Raw genomic sequence first — 19,799 nt, 5'->3', positions numbered from 1 at the left:
AGCTCAAGCTTTTATGATGACAATAATCATATTAGCTTGCCTGGAGCCTAATTAGCACATAAATTGGCAAAATGTATTTGCACACACTGAGCCCTGTTCTTGCGTGGATATATAACAGAAATAGAAGAGCTTGAACGTGGTTAAAGCCTGAGGCTAGTTGAAGCCACAAAGTAGCTGTGACAGCTGCACATGTGGGGTGCGGGGGCTGGCCCACAGGGAGCCGTGGGGTGCAGGCTTCCCCCACTGCAGCCCTCAGGTGGGGTGCCGGGGAGGCTGCCGGCCTCTTCCTAGAGCACCATCGCTGTGGCTGCATCGCATCCGCAATAAGCCTGTTGTAACTGAGATGGATGGATGGATGGATGGATGGATGGATGGATGGATGGCACTGTCACTGGAGCGGGGCTCTGCATTTGTAACAGGGGTACGGTCGCTTTTGGGGTGTTCCCGGGGAAAGCTCCCTAAAGGCAGGTGGGCAGGGGGGGCACTCCCAGTGCTCCCACCCCAGGCTTTCTGCAAGGTGATGGGGAAACTTTCTCCCAGCCCCAAGCAGGACACCAAGTGAGATCCCCCAGCCCCGAGCAGGACCCTGAGCAGCACCCCCAGCCCAAAGCAGGACCCTAAGTGGGACGCCCAGCCCTGAGCGGGACCCTGAGCGGGACCCCCAGCCCCGAGCATGACCCCGAGCGATACCCCCAGCCCCGAGAAGGTCCCCAGCCCCCAGCGGGACCGGCCACAGCCGTGCTGCCGCCCGCGCTTCAGCCCCGCGAAGGGCTGCCCGGGCTCCGCGGGGGGGGAAGGCGGCTCTGGGGCAGCCGCCGGTCTCGGCAGCCTCGCCACGGCGGGAGGAGGAGGGTGATGCTGAGGAGGATGCTGAGGATGCTGCTGTGCCGCCGCTGCCCCGCTCTGCGTGGCCCGTCCTTTCCAGGAAAGCCGCCGTCCTGAGCGTCTGCCCAGGCTTCACCGGTGCCAGCCCCCCGCCGGGACCCGCTCACCGCCCGCGGCCCGGCCTGTGCCCGGCGGCGGCAGCGGGGCTGGCGGCGGCACCTCCCCCAGCGCGGCGGCCCCGGCCCCGGCCCCGCCGCCCCGCCTCAGCGCAGCGCCGCGCGGGGGAGCGGCGCTTAAATGCCTCGGTCGTGGCGGCGGCAACAAAGGCGGGCGGCGGCGCCGGGCGGCGGCGAGTGAGCGGTGGCGGCGGCGAGTGCCCGCGGGTGAGTGAGTGCCCGCCTGCCCGGGTGCGCGGCGGGCCGGGGCGCAGGTGCCGCGGGAGGGCGGGGGGCCGCGCCCAGCCCACCCCGGGGGGGTCGTCGCGCCGGGCCCGGGGGGTCACCCCAGCGCGGAGGGGGGACCCACGCGTGGCGGGCGGCCGCGAGTGACCGCCGCCTTGACTGACAAGTGCCAGCTCCGCCGCGGCGGAACTTTATTATCGCGGTGGCGGGGCTGGGTTTGCCCTGCCGGGCCGCACGCACCAACTCCCAAGCGGTGGCTGGTTGTGGCCGGGGCTGTGCCCCCCGCCCCGTCTCGGCCGGCCCCTGCTCCGCGGGGGGGGGGCGGTCCCGGGGGGGCATCCCGGGCCATCGAGGGGGGTCGGGGGGCCGTGAAATCCGCAGCGGGTGCCCCCAGCCCCTTCCCCTCCTCTCTGTGCTTGCGGGGGGGGCGGCGGCACACGCGGGGAGCGGTGTCAGGAGCCGCTGTGCTGGGTGTTCGTACCCCTGCACGGCCGGTTCCAGGTGTGTTGTACCACTTCGCACCGTTCCAGGTGTGTTGTGCGCTGCCATGTGCGGGGTTCGGTGCGGGGGGGCCCGCTGTGCTTGCGGGCAGCCGGGCGGTGCGGGGGGCGCAGGCTGCTGCTGCCCGGTGCTGAGCCCCTGGGCGCTTGCTGCACCCACAGCATCAAAACAAAAAACACCCGAGAGGGAAAAGGTGCCACAGTGGGGCGGCTGGTTGTAGCAGAAGATTTTCTTGGCTGTGAGGGAGCGAGAAACCAGAGCTGCCTATTAATGTGCGAGGAATTAATCTAACTTGCAGCGTGCACTCGGTCCTTGGCGGCACGCTCGCCAGACTGCGCTTCCCTGAAATGTTTCTAACTAACGGGATTTTTTGAACCCTCCTGACACAATTGTGGAATGATTTCCCTGAGCTGGGATAACCTTAAATATGTGGGAGCTCCATGATGCGTGCCCTGCTGCTCGCAGGGGGTGGTGGGTGGAAGGAGCCCCCTGTGATGCTGCGGTGGAACAGGGCTGCCTTCTGTCCTGGCCTTTGCTGTGAGACCTGGTTGTCGGCCTTGGTTGTGCCTCTCGGGGAGTTGTTCTTATCTGTTGGGGTCCAGGACACGTTAAGGGAACAAGCACACGTCCTTTGTGCTTGGTAACCCTGCCCTTTTGCCTGGGTCACTGGGTCAGGGAAGGCTTTAGTAAAGCTTTGAGTAACTGAGGAGTTCATATAGCTGCAAGTGATGCTGAATGTTCCCTGGGAGGAAGAATATTCCCGGGAAAAATCTTCCCTAGAAGGCCCCTGGGACAGAGGCCAAGAGCGTCTAATGAGGCAAACTTTTCCTATTAGCTGCAGCTCTTGCTGTTGGAGAGCGAGGGCCGGAGCCGGCAACAGGCATGGGGACCTCAGAGGGCAGGCAGCCCATCTCCAGGTCTCCTCTGCTCTGGGCAGCCGCTCTCCTCACCTCAGGATAAGCTGCTGCTTTGGAGCTGATGCAGGTGCTGAGTCTAGGCAAGTCATCCGTTTTCTTCCAGTTCAGCTGATAAGTGGCTTTGCTGCTGGAGGGGATGGTGCTGCAGAGGCGAGCAGCTCCACGGTGCCGAGGGGTGCGTGCCTGGGGGGCTCCAGCACAGCCACCACGGGTGCTGGGGACAGGGCAGCAATGCAGGGCTGCAGCTTGGCTCCAGAGAAATCTATCGCCTGGCTTGCTTTCCTTCATTTTATGGTGGCTTCCCTTAGGTTGGCGAAATACCGTGGAAGGAGCTCTGTTCTGGGCTGGGTTCGTATGCAGCAGTGTTGACTTAGTGTGGGCTTTGTGGGCACATGCTGGGGACCTCTGCCTAAGCGTGTAGCTCTGGCAAAAGTGGTGGCCGGCCTGAAAATGGAGGTGGACACCCCGTGCAGTGAGCTGCCACATTGTCAGCAGTGCTGTGATGCTCAGCTGGGCATGCATGCAGCTCTTGCAGACAGCAGACGTGAGGTTAAATTTCAAAAAACAGAAGGCATACATCAGCATCTGTAGCTTAATTCTTGTGCAAACCAATATTTGTTGATGAGGCGTTGATAAGCAGGCTGCTGGCTCTGGTGGCTACTGTTTGTTTGCAAATACTCTGTCCCTTGGTTAAAAACGAACTGCAGAAATGGAGGTGCATCGTTGTTCACAGAGACTTAGTTTTTGAGGGACAAAATAGGCAAGTATTTAAGTCTGGATTTGAAGTGATGGCTGGCCGAGTCCTCTGTTGCAGCAGCTGGAATTGCATGGGAGGAATTAGAGCTGCTAGTATGAGGTGGCCAGGGGTGGTGTAATGAGTGGCAAAGCAGATGCAGCCAGCAACGTTGCATATCTTTATCTCTGTCCTTGAGACTGGTGCAGGAGGAACTCGGCTGGAGAAGCAGATTACTGTATATTCAGAGGCTTATTTCCTTGCCTGCCTCAGTCAGAGGACAGACAGCTTGCTGAAGGGCAGCGCTCTGCCAAAGGTAGTGCGTGCACGACACCACCCGTGCAGGCATCTCAACCGCAGGCACCTGGGAAGCACGCGTCTCTCCCCACTCCTGCGTTGCTCCAGGCTGGAGGAAGCGGAGGATGATAATGGGTGCTGGCCAAAATCCCTGTCAGGCCGTCCTGCCCTTTGCTCTCAGGCCGGCTGGCACGGAGGAGATGTTTGAACTCAAGTTCTTCCACCTCCTGTGCTTCTCCTGACCTGCTCAATCTGTTGCACAGGCAGCTTTTGGAAGGGCAGCACTGATGCAGCAGAGCCGTGGTCCAACTCCTGTTCCACATGTGGGAGAGGCTCAGCAGCATGCGCAGCCCTCAGGGGGCAAGATGGCATTTTCCCTGTTCTCAACTCGACATTTGTAAAGATCATGATAAAAGATGTGACAGAATCATTTTGAATGATCCTTTACGAAATGCATGGACCTTTTCTATAGCCCTTGGATTTTCCTAGAGTAATGTAAATCACAATTCTGCACAGGATTAGCAATCAAAGAGCATTATGAATCAATCTGATACTTTGTCTTTGCCTTCTTAGATTGCTGACCTAAATATTACAGCTTTTGCTGTAACTGCTTTGGTTGAGGACAGGCTTTGTCTCTGAGTGCAAGATGGGCCAGCTGCTGGAGATCTTTGTGTTTGGAGAATGTTTTCATTGTGATGACGTAGAGATTGAGTAGAACTCCTGGTGACTTCAGATGTGTTTGAAGTCTGTGCTGCTTGGCTGGTAACTTGTCTACGAAGAGTGAAATGTAAGTGGTTCCTTTGAATGTTCTTTTAACTACAATTGTGCTGATTAAAAAACTAGAAGATGAAATGAGATGCTTTCAGTGTGAAGTGCTCTTAGATGTCTAGCCAGCAGGAATCATTGTTATCAGACGCTCAAATTACTTGGGTGATTAAAAACCTTAGAAAAACTTACCTATTTGAGCCACTTGCTTATAGGTAGAAATCAAGGTTTGTCACCTTTCTGAAATGCTGCAGTTCAGCCTTTAGTGAGATGTGAACCCAAAGCTTCTCCCCTAAAATCTCGCACTGAGGTTCCTGGTGGTACTGATGCAAGTGCACGTCTGCTTGTTCCACTGGCAGGTGAGTTTTCCTTCTAATTCCTGGTGGAACAGGGTGGATGATAAAAAGGAGGGTCCAGAACTGGGTCGGTGAAGCAGTGACTTGCTGTTTTAAACCCATTCCTACCTGTCAAGATTTCAGCTGTGCAAGATAGATCCCTTGGTCTGAAGGATGCTGGGAGGCAACGAGAAGCACACGTAGTGGCGTGTGTGGGCTTCCCAGTAGACTGTATGTGTGCTGCTGGGTGTATTCACTGGTGTCAGGGCCGCCAAAGGTCCTTTCAAGTGGAACGCGTGTACAGCAGCATGTTCACCTGCAGATCTTGGGTATGAGATCTTGCTCCTGTGAGCTGCTAGGAGCTCATCTGTGAAGCTTGCCTGCAGGACCAAGCACCCCTGTGCCAGGTAGGAGGTCTGTCCTCTTAGTTTTTTTGTCTGGCTGGGTCCCAAGTGGACTATTTGCCTGGCTGGGTTTTGCCAGTCCTTCAGCAGCATTTAGAAGCTGCCTGCTGAGTTTCAGCCCTGGGTGCGTGGCTGGGGGTGTCTCTGAACTTACAGCTCTGGCAGCAAGTCGTCAGATGATCTTAAATACTTGCTCGTGATCTGTTGCTCCCAAGTTACTGCAACCTCTGTGCTCAAAGGTTGCACAGAAAGCTGCAGCGCAGCATCATGCTTATAATTTCTTTTTTTTCCCTAATAGCTCAAAAACGGTCTGTTTGTGAGATCTTCATTTAAAATAGAAACATTGCACAGAATATCCCTTTGACCAACGGGATGCTGAAGGGCAGGGAGGCCTCTGCTTTTTCACACTTATGCCTGGGCCCCAGCTGCCTCTGCCGGGGAACGGAACGTCTGCACAGGCAGAAAAGGAGAGCTCTTTGCCAGACTGTGCGAACATTTCTGTGTGCTCCTGAGGGGTGTTTCCTCCGGGAGCTGGCAGCTACTGAAAATTTAACTGAGCAAAGCTGCTTGCTGGTACATACCTCTGTGCTGCTGGAGGAAGCAGAGAACTTAAACGCATCCAGCACAGGATGCCAATCCGTCTGCCTGGACGCTGCATACTGATTTTCGTTCAGTAGCTCCCATGGTGCTGGCAGCCGCGTCTGTCATGGAGCCCAAGCTTGTGCCTGGGATTCCTGGGGCTGGGAGAAGCTAGAAAGAAGCTAATGCTCCCCTCATAAATATTGCATCCCTTCCTGCTTATGAGGGAGAAGCAGTTTGCATTTTCAGCTGTAAAATTTTGCAGAAAAATAGTTGTTGACGGTGGTGATTAATATTTTTTGTTTTGATCTGCGTTATGGCTTGCCCTTTATATTTTTGTAATACAGCATTTGCTGATCAGAAAATCAAAGGGGTTCAAATCAGCCTGGCTGCGTTCACTAGATTTTCTGCAAATACCCTGCGTGTGCCAGCGGAGCCCCTAGTCTGTGGGGAGGGTGCGTTGGCACTCGATGGGATGACAACAGAATTTATTACAGCAGTCTTGCAGCAATGATAGCTACTTTCTAAAATTGATCTCCTGGGGGCTGAAGGAGTTCCATGGTCATGGGTTCCCCCTGCAGATGACTACTCTCAAAGAGCTGCTTTTTATCTTGAAATAACACTTAACTCTCACTACCAGAGCAATGAGTTTTTTGGTTTTGCTAAATTTGTACAACAGAATCCTTGGCCAGTGCTGCGAGCAGAGGGTAATTTAGAGCTCCATGTGCCTTCTGGGCAGAGTGGCTCAGGCACAGAACATCTCGGAAGCAATTAGTTTGTATTTTAAACAAATAAATAAAAATCTTCTCTGTTGCTCAGAGAAGATACCCTCATGCTATGAGTTGCATTGCCTAGCAAGACTGAAAATTTGAGCGTGATCCCTTGATTAGTTAAGTTGGGATGTTACATTTGGTTGGGGTTTGAGGTTTTTTTCCTTCCCCCAAGGTATAGGTGTGCATAACTTGATTTTACTTTGGTCCAGGGGTGGATAATCACTGTGCTTTATTTATATATTTATATATATTTATATAATATTTGTATATTTGTAACTATATATGCTATATATGAGGCTTGATTGTCCCTATAATCCAACTGTAATCCTGCACTCAGTTGTGCATGCAAGAGGTCTTTAAGGAAATTAAGAGATTTGGATGTACAAGATTATAACTGTTGGGATCAAACTATATTTTTTGGTTTATATACATTTTTATATAAATTTATGTTAATACTCCACCTAGCTCTTATGTCTCCAGCAGAGATTTGGTGTAAAGAATTGTCAGGCAGTTGGGTGCTTTGTGAGTGAGGTGTGCTAGCAGAACTGGAGCAGAGATGGAAACACTGTGTTCTGGCTTCTCTGTGCTGATTGTTCATGGGCGATTCTGATGGAAATACTGTGTATGTTTGATGAGAGCCTGGGTCTGGAAGGTGCTGGATGGATTTTGCTCTCATCCAGATAATGGTGTCTGTGAATTTGAAGTTTGTTTCCTATTAACAGTTCTTGCAATCTTGAAATTCACTTTTCACAAATACTTATGGCTGTGAAGGATTGGAGCTTTCCTGGGAAGATCATAAAGGAGCGACCAGTTGCACCTTCACAAATTTCTTCTGGAGCATGATATCGTATTTTAAGGAGTCTGTAACTCTGCTTAGGAAGCTGCCTTGGATCTTTCTTAATGTTGTGAAGGAGAACCTCCTCTCCAGTAAGTGACGTGCTATGAGGTCCCGCCAACAAGTGCTTCAGGGGCAGGTTTTAGTGGAACAAGTGATGGGATTCAGGCTGAAGGAGTTGGGAGCAGAGATGAAGGAAGTAGCCCCAAGGATGTGTTTGGATCCCCTGGAGGCAGGGGGATTCTTGAAGGCAAAAATGGGGTTGATAGAAACAAATGTCGCTTGTGCCTGCAACGTGAAAGTGTATTTTGAGAGGTGAGAGAGTGCCCAGCTGGAAAAAAAGGATAAGCAATGCTGGAAGGGTGCTTTAATTCAAGAATGACTTGTGTGATGGGTTAGTCAGGCTTTCCACTCATGATACAAAGCGGGGACTGAGGGGTCATTGGCATTTTCAGGCTCTTCAAATTTAATTTAATGTGCATTTCAAGAACAGCTGTCTTGAATCTGGCAAAATGAGCAGCTCACCTGTGGATTGAGGAGTTTGAAAAAGTGCTGGAGGCTTGGTGCTGAGCTGTGCTGAGTGCAGGGATCACTGCTGCATGACGCCGAGCCGGCGGCAAGGCTGCCTGCTTTAACAGAGGGGTCTGGAAAGTGCAGGGAGGTGGGAGAGCTGCGTGGAAGGGATCTTGCTTTATTTAGATTTATCTGCTGTTTTTCAGAGCAGTCGCTACTTGCTGTCTTCTGTTTTATTCTTCTACAGCGTGGGTGTGGACTGGGAATATTTTAGGTCCTGTGGACGTGGCTCAGCAATTTCAAGCATGGTTAGAGGTGTCTTTTCAAAAATCGAGGGGAATGCCTGCAAGTCTGCACCTGGGGTAGAAATCAAGTTCATTTTCCAGTGTGGTATAGCTCCCTTCTGCCTTTCCTCTCTCCATTTTGGAAACTTACTATCACTTTGTAAATCACTTTGCAAAACACCTGTCTCTTTCAGATGGACAACATTAATGCATTTCAATGCACTATGTGTTCTAAGGTTGAGAAGTTTTCCTAGTTATTAGGGGAGTGCAATCGGATAAATATTTTATCAGATGTTCATGGACTGTTTAATTGGCTGGATAGATAATCATGTATTGCAATCTAAGGAGAAAAATTCAGAAAGGTTAATTAAGGATTAGTTGTAAGATTTGATGTCAGGAATGGTGTTAAATTGCAGTATGGACACTGTTAATTAAATTTAGTTTAGTTCATGCTGGAAGTGAATGGAAATGAAGGAAATTTAAGCTTACCGTAGCTACATGTGTGAGGGTGTACCAAGGTCATTAATGCATGTTAACTCATACTTTTAAAATTCATGCCTGCCATTAATTTGGCTTGATTTTTCCCATCTGTCTCCACACAGACAACGTTCTGGAAGCCTGACTTTTTTTAGCAGTATTGCAGAAATGCCTTCCCCCCCCCTTCCTTCTTTTGCAACCGCCAAGTTGAGATTTTTACGCTGGGTGAGGACAGCGAGTAAAACCCTGCAGGTAATATTTCCAGTACTCAGTTTTGCACCTAAACGTCATCTGGCTGTTGCCAGCACTTCACATGTGTGGAGCGTTCTCAGGCGTGAACGCGGTGCCCTGCCACGCGTGCGCCGCGCGGGTCGGTGGGTGGCTGCCGCAGCCAGGGCAGGAAGGGAGTCGCTCTAATGCGGCCGCTGCTGCTCACAGCTCAGCTCCACCGTTGGCAGGTTTTAAGCCAAGCCTTAGACCACCCACCTGCTGGAGCCCGTACCGGGCAGCGCTCTTGCTTTCGCAGCACCTCCGCAGTGATCTGGTCAGTGGCTGAGCTGATAAAATTGCTGCTGTCAGGAGGTCTCAGGTCTTTCTTCCCAGCTTCCACCCATGTGGGTCACCCCTGGTTGCTGTAACTCTCCTCGTCTGGAAGAAAATAAACCTGAGGTGTGATTAAACGCTGCACAGGTCTCCCGGTAAGCGGAGGGAGCAGCTGCATGCTGCCAGCCCCCCGCATTCCCTCGGTGTGCAGCCCCACCATGTGCCGTGCTTCTCTGGCTGGTGCCAGCAGCTGTGGGGTGGTGACAATGACTCTTGGAGAACGTGGCCCACCATTTCTGCCATAAGATCACTTGTCAGGTTTTCGGTAACCGCAGGCTGTGCTTCTGGTGGGGTTTTCGTGGCTAGCTATTTCCATCACTGGCTGTTTTGTTTTTTTAAAGTGAAAACACTCAGGCTGGGCAAAACAGTAGTCATGTCCTGCTTCTCCCATCTGATGCTGCCCCGTGGGCTATTGCGTTAATGCTGTGTGTTGCAATCTTGCAGCCATTTCAAAGCATTCCTTAGATGGGCAGCCTAAAGAGCATCTTGCAGGCATGCCCAGAGTATCGGACCTACACACCTTTTTCTCTTGGCCCGATGCCTGGCTGACCTTATGCTCCAAAAAACCTTCTCCTCCTTCCAGTATCGCTCCTTCTAGCCCCTCTCAGCCCCTGCCAGATTCCTAAGCAGCCATCTTCTAGAGAGCTTTGGGTCTTTCTGGTCTGTGAGCATCTCTGAGCACACACACACCCACACACCCACGCACCCACACCCACACACCCCTTTGCTTCCTTTTTTTTAGGTTTCACGAAAACAAGCTCTGGAATTGGGGAGAAAAAAAAAACAAACAACCCCTAGAACTCCTCCAAATGTCTGGATATATTCTGCCTTGCTTCCTTATTTTTCTCCAAACTGAATTTAGCTGTTGGTGTTATCAGTAGTTCTAATGAAAAATTTATAGCTGGTTACCAGACTATTAGCTGTGTGTTTGTGTCAAAAAGTAGGTGTGTCAGGGCAGATGAGCTGCAAAAACTACCCCCTTAAAACAAGCCTGGGGAAAAGGTACTTTGGTGCTGCTCGCTGGAAAAAGAGCAATTCTGCAGCTCTGGTTTGGGGAGGAGGATCAAGGAAGCTGAGCTTATCTCAGGCAAGACGGTTTTGACATGGAAATGTTCATGCTTGCAGTACCTTGTCCGGGGAAAGTGGTGAGGAACTTTTGGAAAACAGGTAGGTGTGGAAAAAGGATCCTGCTGGCATATTGCCTGGGTGAGGCAGCTGCCAGCTGGGAGAGATTGTGTTAGCCATAATTCGCACAGGTAGTCGTTCTTGATGGCCATGGTGTAGCTCCTGCTTGAACCATGGCTGTTGTGTGGCTTGGCCATGTCTCTGTTACTGCACAGTGTCCTGGTGAAGGGTAGGAAGCAAAGTCCTGCTTGAACTTGCCTCTCAACAGATGAGTTCCTAGCTCTGTTCATGTGAAGGCAGTGTGACAGCAGGGGATTTCTTTGCTAGAATATCCTGATAATGTCACAGCTTGGGTGTGCCTTTCCCCCAGTGCAAGGTCAAGACAGCAATCGCTAACTGGATTTTCAGTTCCTTGGGTTTAGCCCTTGAGGGGTGTAACCCCTTGCCCAGGTAGCACAGGTTGAGGTTGGGCAGCTGCGATTGCATCATGCCCAGATGCTCCAGCCGTTGCCTCAGTGCTCTCTGAGCCGCCCCTGGGGGATGGAATGCTGGTTGGGCTGCTGCTGTGGCTTCTGAGGGTTGAGTTTGTCCAGTGTCCACAAAGACCTGTTGCTCTGAGACGATGCTCGTTAGGCTGCCTAAACACAAGCTGCCAAACTTACGTCTGTAACTGGAATTAATTGCAGCAGTCCTCAGTAGCCCTAGCCTTGTCCTAGAATTCACTTTAATAAATGGGAGAGGGTCTTTCATTAAAGTAGAAGGACATCTGTATTTCCCCTAGAAACTCCTGCCCTCTACTCCTCTAGCTTCAGCAGTGGTTGCTGTCTGAAGTCTTTTCTCCTGCAGTGTCGTGAAGCAGTTGAACTGAGCAAGGGTGAACGGTAGGTTCTTGAGCTGGAGCATCAAAACCAAGCAAAGCTACGTCCCATGAAAATGAACGCAGGTGGTGGAATTCCTGTATATTCATGCCTTTGATTATTTTTTTGTTGTTGTTGTGATTTATTTATAAGAAGGTTCCATTTTGTAGCAGAGGTGGTATTCTAGTAGCATCAGCCACGTCAATAATTTCTATAGGAATGCAACGGTTTACACTGTGGTAATGGCAGGCTTATCGAGCATTACTGTGCCCATGTAGAATTGTTAAGCCGTCAACCTGGACCTCAGTAGCAGCAGGAAAAGGTTGCAAAACCAGGCTCTCAGAAGGCAGGATAGCATTTCAAGTGACTTACACAGCCCAGATTTGGCTTGTGTGGGCACTATGGCTTCTGATTGTGTGGTTTCACAGCTGCTTCTTGGCTTGATGCTTGCCTTGCTCCTTCTGCAAAACGGATGTGTCTTTGTGGTTGTTTTTTCTTTTTTTTTCTTTTTGCTGCTCTGAAACTGTGCGTTGCTTGTTGTGCACTTAAACCTTGCCCCAAGGACAGAAACGTAAGTTCTCTAGTATGCTTTTCTGTGGTGCTCCTCATAAATGTCTGAGCATCTGCAGTTTGCAATGCGTTTGTTGGAAAGCATCTCCGTATAGATGAGGACCCGAGGCATGCACAGCGTACCCAGCCAGATCTGGGTGCTCTTCTGGGAGATTTCCAGGGCTTTACTTCTCTTAATAATTTCTGATGTCTGTGAAATGCAATTCTGGTGCTGAGGACTCAGCCTATGTGCAGACTTGATCATGGGTCTGACCTTGTGCAAGGGGCTGGTAGTAAGGGATGTGAAAAGTTTAAGATGTTTCTTAGTTTTCATAACAGTTCTAACAGAAGCAAGGAAGGAATCACTCTGTCAGCTTTGATTTGCCTCTCATGGTGCTTTATTTGGCCTTTGTGCTTTATTTACTACACTTTTTTTTTTTTTTTTTTAAATTTAGTGGGGTTAAAAAACCCCTAACAGGTAGAACCTAGCATCAGTGCTGTCATTCAGCTTGCACTTCTGCTGCGTGATGGAGGTATGCTGTGACAAAATGAGGTGCAGGATGATGTCTTTTCTCCTTTTTTTGTGATGTGTGGGGAGAGGAGAGGGGCCATTTTGCCAGGAGCTGGGCTCCTGCATCCACCATGTGTACTACTGCTGCTTGGGTGATCAGCAAGCAGTGGTGATGAGACATCGTCCTCTCTGTGGACCATCAGTGGAGAGGACAGATTGTGTGGAGAGGGTTTGTTGGATGGCTGGCACTAATGACTTGGGGAACCTCGGGCTCTCAGTGGCCTGAGGGGCAAGTAATTGCTCCAGCCATTGCCTCTTTTCAGGCTTGTTCCCAGCCCACCTCCAGGTCCTTGCCTTAGCCGTCTCCACGGACTGGTGCTGGCCTGAAGCTCCTCAGCATCTCGTTCCACTTCTTGACTTCACATCCCACCCCACTGCACGAGGTAGACCTGCTGTATCCAGGCTCCTTTGATCCTCACATCTTCCTCTCCTCTGGCTGACAGGACCAGAGGGTGCAGCCGTCTCTGCTGGTGGTGGCGTGCGTTTGTGTCCTTGCTTCCAGGCAGGACACCCTGCGGCAGGGTGCCTCGCTGCCCTCCCGGCTGTGACAGCACCCGCTCCGAGCCATGGATGAGAGGGAGCTGCTGTTCTGCTCGGCCCGGGGGCGCTCGGGGATGGTGCATGTGGTTTAATGATTTTCTATTTAACCATAATTAACTCTACAGGCAGGGCTTTGATTATTATGTTGTAGAAGAGTTGTGGTGGCAAGATTTCTAATTTTGGGATGAATATGCATTGACAATTAAGCAATAAACAAATACCATTTCTTTTACAAGAACACAGACGGTGGGGTGTTTTCCTCTGCCAGAGCAACCATCAGGCAGTTGGTTGTGTGCAGCTGGGTAAGGTGGGAAGGAGAAATAATTTCTCACTTGTAGAAAGATGATAAGCCAGAAGCTTGTGCCAGCGGGAGGGCTGCTGAACATCAGCAGAGGCTTGCTGCCTCCTCTCGCCTCCTGGTCCTGCAGCCTGTGATTACTGGCTGTTAGTGCACGTACCTGCCACACCGGAGCCTGGGTGTTACTGCGGTGTTAATTCATTCCCTTCAGGCAGAGAAACTCACCTGGGTTGGTACCCGGTATCTTTCCATACAGATCCTCTGTCTGGGGAGGGAAGAAGAATAATTAATAGTAAACTAATGGTAATTTTTGCAACACTGTGTGGTGTGAGGGGCTAATTTTGGGTCCTTACTTCACCTTGGCATCTTCCAACATGTCTTCTCTTCTGGTAACTCTGCTAGTATTCCTGGTGGCACGAATGCTTGTCCTGTAGAAATGCTGTGCTGATGAACTTGTCACACTCAGGCGTGAGCAGAAGGCAAGGGGGCCTGACCATTCTGTGTTTGTGGCTTGTGGGACAAGTGCTGAGGACTGGAGGGATGCTGAGCGATGCTGCCCATCCCGCAGCTGGTGGCTCTCAGCACGCAGCACGGGCTCTGTGCACATCTGGAAAGCACCAGGATGCCAGAGGTGCTCCTGAGCCGGCAGTCTTGCGGTCCTGCTGTGGTGAGGGGCACACATCCCCTTGATCCTCTTACCCTGTGGAGATGCTGGTGAATATTTCTGAGCGTTGTGACCTGTTAGCGGGAGGGAGTGGGCAGACAGCCTGACCGCTGTGCCTCCTCTTCCAGCTCCGTGGCTGCCACAGCAGAAGCTGCGTGCCTCCCAGGGCATCTCTGGGTTTGCTTTTCAGTCGTGTATATCGGCAGACTTGGGCAGGGAGCGGGGAGCCAGAGGCTGGTTGTTGGACGTTTTTAAAAGCGGCGTCCCTGAAGAAGTGCTGCATGGCTGGACAAGTGGCGTGCAGGGCTTGCTTGGTCACCTGTGGCCCTCTGCATCCCTTTTCTCTCCTGTTTGCATCGTTCCCTCACTCACACATGCCCTCTCTGCAGGCCACAAAGCCTGGTGTCAGCGCAGCCTGCAGCAAGGGGATCCTGCTGCTGTGCTGCACTTGCTGGCTGGGGATTTCCTAGCCCGGCATGTAAATGTGCTGGGGCTTGGGCTCACCATTACTCATCCAGCCTTTCTGTACTGCATTACAGCTCCCCGGTGCTCTGCCCATCCGTATTTCCTTGCTGGCTGTCACTGCTTGCTGTGATAGCTCACCCCTCACTGGGTGAGGTGGCTGTCGAAGGTGCAGCGATGCTGAGGTGCCGCTGCTGGCTGGGAGAAGTGGAGAACGTTATTTCTCAGTCGAGCAGCCAGCTCTGGCTGTTTTCCTTCCCTTTGACCTAACCCTCAAGTGTCGTTCTAGTTTCATTATTTCTCACCCAGCAAGAACCTGCACCAGCCAGTGCTGGTGGGACCTCAACGCTTGTGGTAAGGCATTGCATGCCAGTGTGTCTCTGCACCGAGCAGCACCCCTCTTTCTTTCCATCTTCCTCTCTTGCTTTTTACCTCTTCCCCTCACCGCCCCCCACCTTCCTCATTACACAAACTTTGCAAAGCCCAGGCTTGGCTTTTTCCCACTGCTTTCCCTCGGCTGCTGCGGTATGTTGCAGTAGGTCCTCGGATGGTTCAAGCTGGCAGTAATTTGGGATATCGGCGTATTAGGACTTCTCCTTAAGCTGTGAGCACTTGGATTCCCTGCTGGGTGCAAAAAGCTGAGCTGCTGGACTCAGGGGTGAAACATATGCCAGGCCATGCACATACACTGGAAACTTGCCCAGGACAGGATAATTATGGGAGGCAGTGTTTTTTGAGCAGACCGTGTGCTCTCACTTGCTGAACAGTCTTGTGATTAGTATCTTATTAAAGAGGATTTTAGGACACGTGCTGTAGCTACACTGAGTTTCTTTTAGAAGTAGGGGAGAGGTTAGGAAAATAAACTCTACAAAGGCTCTTTTGTGTTTCCAGGAGGGGTCATCACATAAGTGCAGTGCATCACTGCTCTCATGCATCAGTGTGGGTGGTGGGGTTTGCTATTAATGGTTCAGTGGCAGAGGGATCTGCAAGAGGGGCTTTGCGCATACATTTGTACAGACTGTGTTGCTGAGATCCCCTTAGGGATCCAGAACTCCAGTGCTGAGGGTGAATTCTTCTGCCCTGATCTCCATATTACCAGCTCTCCCTGATCCTGGCTCCTGGTGTTAGACTCTGGGGATTTCTGCAGCCAGGAGGTCTTCACAAGCAGATTTTGCCTTAAAAATCGGGCTCTGTGTGCTGTTTTGCTCAAGCACAACTTATGTTTAAAGGTGTTGACAGCTCAGTTGCTGGTCTCACCAAAGTCACCCTTGCCTGTGCTGTGGGCGCAGCAGCATTTGCAAGTGCGGAGTGTTTCCGTGTCACTGCTGACTTGCAGTGGGGTCCTGGCTGGGGGCTGTAGTCCCCGGTCTGGTGGTTTCTGATCAGTCTGATGTGGCTGTCTAACATCTCCTTACTTTCTTTCCTAGGTTAGAGAACACAATGAAAAGGGAGATGGAAGCATGAAGATGCAGAGCACGAATGTGCTCCCTGTGGTGGCATCTCCTACAGCTCTTACCTGGCAATCTGCTTCTGCCTTGAAGGGTTTGACAGGAACTGCTGTGGACAGCGAAGGAACCTGGAGATGAAGGTGACGACCATGGCTCTTCCTTTCTTTTCACTGCCCCTCTTTTCCCTTTCACATGCCTGCGGCAAGAGCGTGGCTGCTGTCAGCGTGACGAGGCCACATGCATTCAGAGGTGCTGCTGGTTTTGCACTGGGGCTGTCTCATGTTCCATGCAGAGTTGGGAGGATGGTGAAGAAAACAGGAAGGGTTCTCTGTCATTCCCCTTGCAACTATCCTGTATTTCTCCTTTAAAGAAAAGGAAAACATTTATTCTACTTCTTGTGGGAGCCCTTGTAGGTGTTGATATGTATCGGTTGTGCTCCAGAGAGACATGTCAAAGATCCAGTGATTATTCTGACTTACATAAAATTAATACAAGGTGTGTGCTGGGGCTCACTTCGGTTAGAGCTTTCCACAGAAACCCTCTGGGGATATTGCTGGTGGTGCTAGCTTAGTTAGCTGACTGCTTTCACAGCTGACCTTGGAACGTGCCTGAAGTGCTTTTATTGTTGGTACCACTACTTTTCTTTTCTGTCACTCTTCCCCACCAGCATCCTGCTCCTTATTGCAGCACTGCAAGCCTTCGGCTCCTGCCTCCTGGGAGGATGAGCTAGTCCAAAAGACCCATATCATGTATTGAATATTCACAGAGCTCTGCGCTTCAGCTTTGGGCCTTATCAGTCCAATAGCTGCGTGAATGCTGCTACTGTTTGGCATACAATTAGCATACACCATAAGGTTTTCATCGTGCAAGGCAAGACTCCTGGGCAGCCTGAGCCATTGCAGTGACTGGGGAAGGTGGTGATGCTGGGACCCCCACCTTTTCTCTTGTGCATGGGAAAGCTAACTCGGTAGGGGGCATTTTTAGAGGTGACTGCAAATACAGGTTTTGGGTTTACACTTGTTTTCACGTGTGAAAAAGTTTTGGGAGGACCTTGTTGTATAGCTGTTTCTTTGAATCCTCAGCTTGCTGGCATCAAGAGTGCCAGATGTCGTTCCTCACTTGCTCCTCTGCTGGAAGCATGCTAATCTCCTCTTCCTCTGCTTAAAACCTGAATCTTTAATATGGAAAATGTGCCACCCTTTCTTCCTTTCTGGCCAGGGAACACTTCTCCCTCCCAGTGTTGTATTACCTTTAGCATTGCAAACTGAAACGCTTGGGCTAAGGTGGTGGAGCTCCAGCAGCCTGCCTACCCAGGAGGCTGCTGGATTTCCATCCCCAAAGAGGGCAGAGAGCCGCCAAAACTTGCGTGGATGTCAGAACGGAGCGATACGGGGCCTGGGGAGCACTGGCAGGAGTGGCAGCGCACTGCTGGAGGTAGGTGAGTGGGAAAGAAAGAGTGTGGCACGTTGCCTTGGGCGTCTTTGGCAGCTGCTCTTTTGATGGGGAAAGAAGGAAATTAAGCTCCAAACAGCTCAAGTTCTGGCTGGGTGGGATTTGGGTGTAGAATAGAGGATCATGAAAGCGAGTCAGCCGTGGAGCTCTGCCCTGTAAAATGTCTTTCTGGTTTTTTTTCCCCCTGTTTGGCAAGCAGGAGGCTTTTTTAGTTTTGTTTTTCTTCCTTGTTCCTCTGTGGAAATGCTTTGCTGGCCAGACAAAGACACGTCCTGGGGTGTGCCCCCAGATGTGCTGGTGAGATAGCAGGATCTTGTGCAGACACGGGAGCTGCCGACGCTCGGACACGTGGACGTGCGGGCCGCCCTGGTGCCTGTGCACGGTGCAGATGGGCAGCGGTGCCCGCTGCTCTTCTGGCGGTCCCTCGGTTTGGTGTCGGTCTTTGGGCCAGCCAAAGGCCAAGGCCAGGCCAACCTCTCAAGCACAGATACCCTTTTAGTGCAGAGATAATCCTTCTCTTACCGTGCTTTGGGAGCACTGAACTGAAGAGTTCCTTCCGTATGGACCAGGACATCTTTAGCCCCTCCTGAAACACTCAGGTGTGTTCCTGTTGAACAGCCGAACCCAGTCCCCTGTTACTAAACACCATTTCAGACGAGGCAGCCTGGTTAGGCCTGGCTCGTAATATGCAGAGCCTGCTGGGGGAGTTGAATGTTTGAAAACAAGCTAAGTGATGCGTTTGGTTCATAATATCTGTGTCTTGGCCTGCCCAACCCTCTGGTCAGCAGTTGCGCTGTTTAATGTGTTAGTAGCTGAAATGGTAAAGGGCCTTTTCTTTTTCCTCCTTTGGGTGCATCTGAAATAGGGAAGTAAAACCAAAAATAGGCACCTGCCACCCCCCCTTCACCCCCCCCAGGGCTCGGTGTAGCTGTGTGGGAGCCTGTGACCCCTGCTGGCATGTGTCGGGGCAGAGCCTGCTCACTGGGGAGAGGGGCTGGTGATGCTTTAGGGCTAGATGGTCGAAGGCAGAGGGGAGAAGGACAGGGCTGTGCTTCGGTGTGTTGCATCCAGGTTTAGCAATCGTTCTCTAAGGTGCTTGTCCAGACCAGAGGAGCATGCCCGCTAAACCTTGGATCACATACTAAAATACAGTTCCCTTTAATGATAATAACATGATGCATATATAATCATATTATGTAAGATTAACAGTGTAATTAGTTCCGTGTACTTGATGCTGAAGTGGGGTGCCAGCCCATGTGCTTGTTTTCGCTGCAGTTTTGCATGTGCTTTAGAGGAGACTCTGTCAGCACTGTCAGTTTGGGGCAGCTTTGTTGGGATTGCACGGTGTGGTTGTTGGTGTGTTTGGCTCTGGCTGCTCCACTGTCAGCCCCTTTCTGTATACTGAAGGCTTCTACCATCTTACATGCACGAGGTCCCTGCTGCAGTACACTATGGTGGAAGACACCCGTCTCGGACATTGCTTTGCACTTGAAGCATCCTGTGGGACTCGTGCATCAACTCTGAAACATCCTGGTGAGCAGAGGACGTGAGCCTGGAACAGGCACTGCACGTATGGAGTCTGGGAGGGATGGGGGAAAAGCTGACCAAAAAGGCAGATAATGATTTCCAGCCGGGAAGGTTTGTGGAGGGTGGGAGGAGGGCTGGGGTGGGGATGTGGATCTCATCAAGGCAGGAGGGCAGCTGCCTCGGCTGTGCTGTGGGGAAGGGCCACGGAAGCTAAGGCAGCCCCTCGTGCGGTGCCGGTGCTGGAAGGGGTGTGAGGGGCCTTGGGGAGGATTTCCCAGGAGGAAGAGGAGAGTCCTGGAGATGCAGGCACAGTAGGAAGGCACCCAGTTCCTCACGGGTAGCGCATATGTCCATCTCCAGCCCTCCTCCCTGCCTCCGCACAGTGCTTGGCATCCCTTGGTCTCTTAAAACAGCTCTGCTAAGCACGGCTGCAGCCAGAGGAGCGGTTTTGCCAAGCACTAACCGCCAGCGCTGCTGTGCGAGCGTTTGATCTGGCAGTGCAGGGCCCGGTGCTTTTATCTCCCCAGGCAGCACCGTGCCCCGGCGGAGTCGGAGGGTTCAGGGGAGCCAGTGCCTCTAGGCAGGCACGTGGGAAATTTCCGCTCCGCTTCCCTGCCCTCACACGAATCGTTTTTCACCTCTTGGGGCTGTAATCTGCCGAGATCTCTGATCAAGCTGTGATGTTCGGTCAGCTTTGAAAGACCTCCCCAGAAGGGCAGGGGAAGTTGGCTGCAAGTGTGCTCGTTTCTGAAGTGCTGCTGCTCCGTCCTGTTTGAGATTGCTACAGGTAAAGTCTCAACGCAGATCCAGACAAGATAAGGCTTTATAAGCAGCCCAGAGCAAGAGGAACCTAATAACTGGGGCAGGCTTACAATTTTTAGCCCTGTACTTTGGAGGGAAAGAAATTGAAAATTGTTGTTCCTGGCAGACTTCAGAAAATACTCATCAGACTGATGCGTTTGTTTTGTTTTAACTAGTGGTTTCTATCTTTAATACTTCAGAAGGAGGAAGAAATGTTCAGAGAAGATAACTTGTAAGAGGAATTTCCCTTGGTGACATACAAC

At 51.6% G+C, this 19,799-nt stretch overlaps 1 protein-coding gene across 3 annotated transcripts in view; it reads left to right on the top strand.

The window, feature by feature from the left end:
- Nucleotides 1-848: 848 nt before the first annotated feature.
- The window catches only part of ST6GAL1 (ST6 beta-galactoside alpha-2,6-sialyltransferase 1), a 47,525-nt gene continuing 28,574 nt past the window's right edge, over nucleotides 849-19,799 (top strand). The window contains exons 1-3 of one of the 3 annotated variants that reach the window (XM_080409406.1): nucleotides 849-1,208; nucleotides 15,736-15,896; nucleotides 18,641-18,741. The gene's annotated coding sequence lies outside the window, so the exon portion shown is untranslated. Of the gene's footprint in view, nucleotides 1,209-14,553; nucleotides 14,663-15,735; nucleotides 15,897-18,640; nucleotides 18,742-19,799 lie in introns of those variants that run through there. The other 2 variants (XM_080409403.1, XM_080409405.1) reach the window with 2 other exon arrangements.

This window comes from Falco punctatus (assembly GCF_963210335.1).
Source record: "Falco punctatus genome assembly, chromosome: 13".
NCBI classification, from domain to species: domain Eukaryota; kingdom Metazoa; phylum Chordata; class Aves; order Falconiformes; family Falconidae; genus Falco; species Falco punctatus.
Note: the sequence above shows the minus strand (reverse complement) of the source record. Positions and strands in the feature narration are given on the sequence as shown.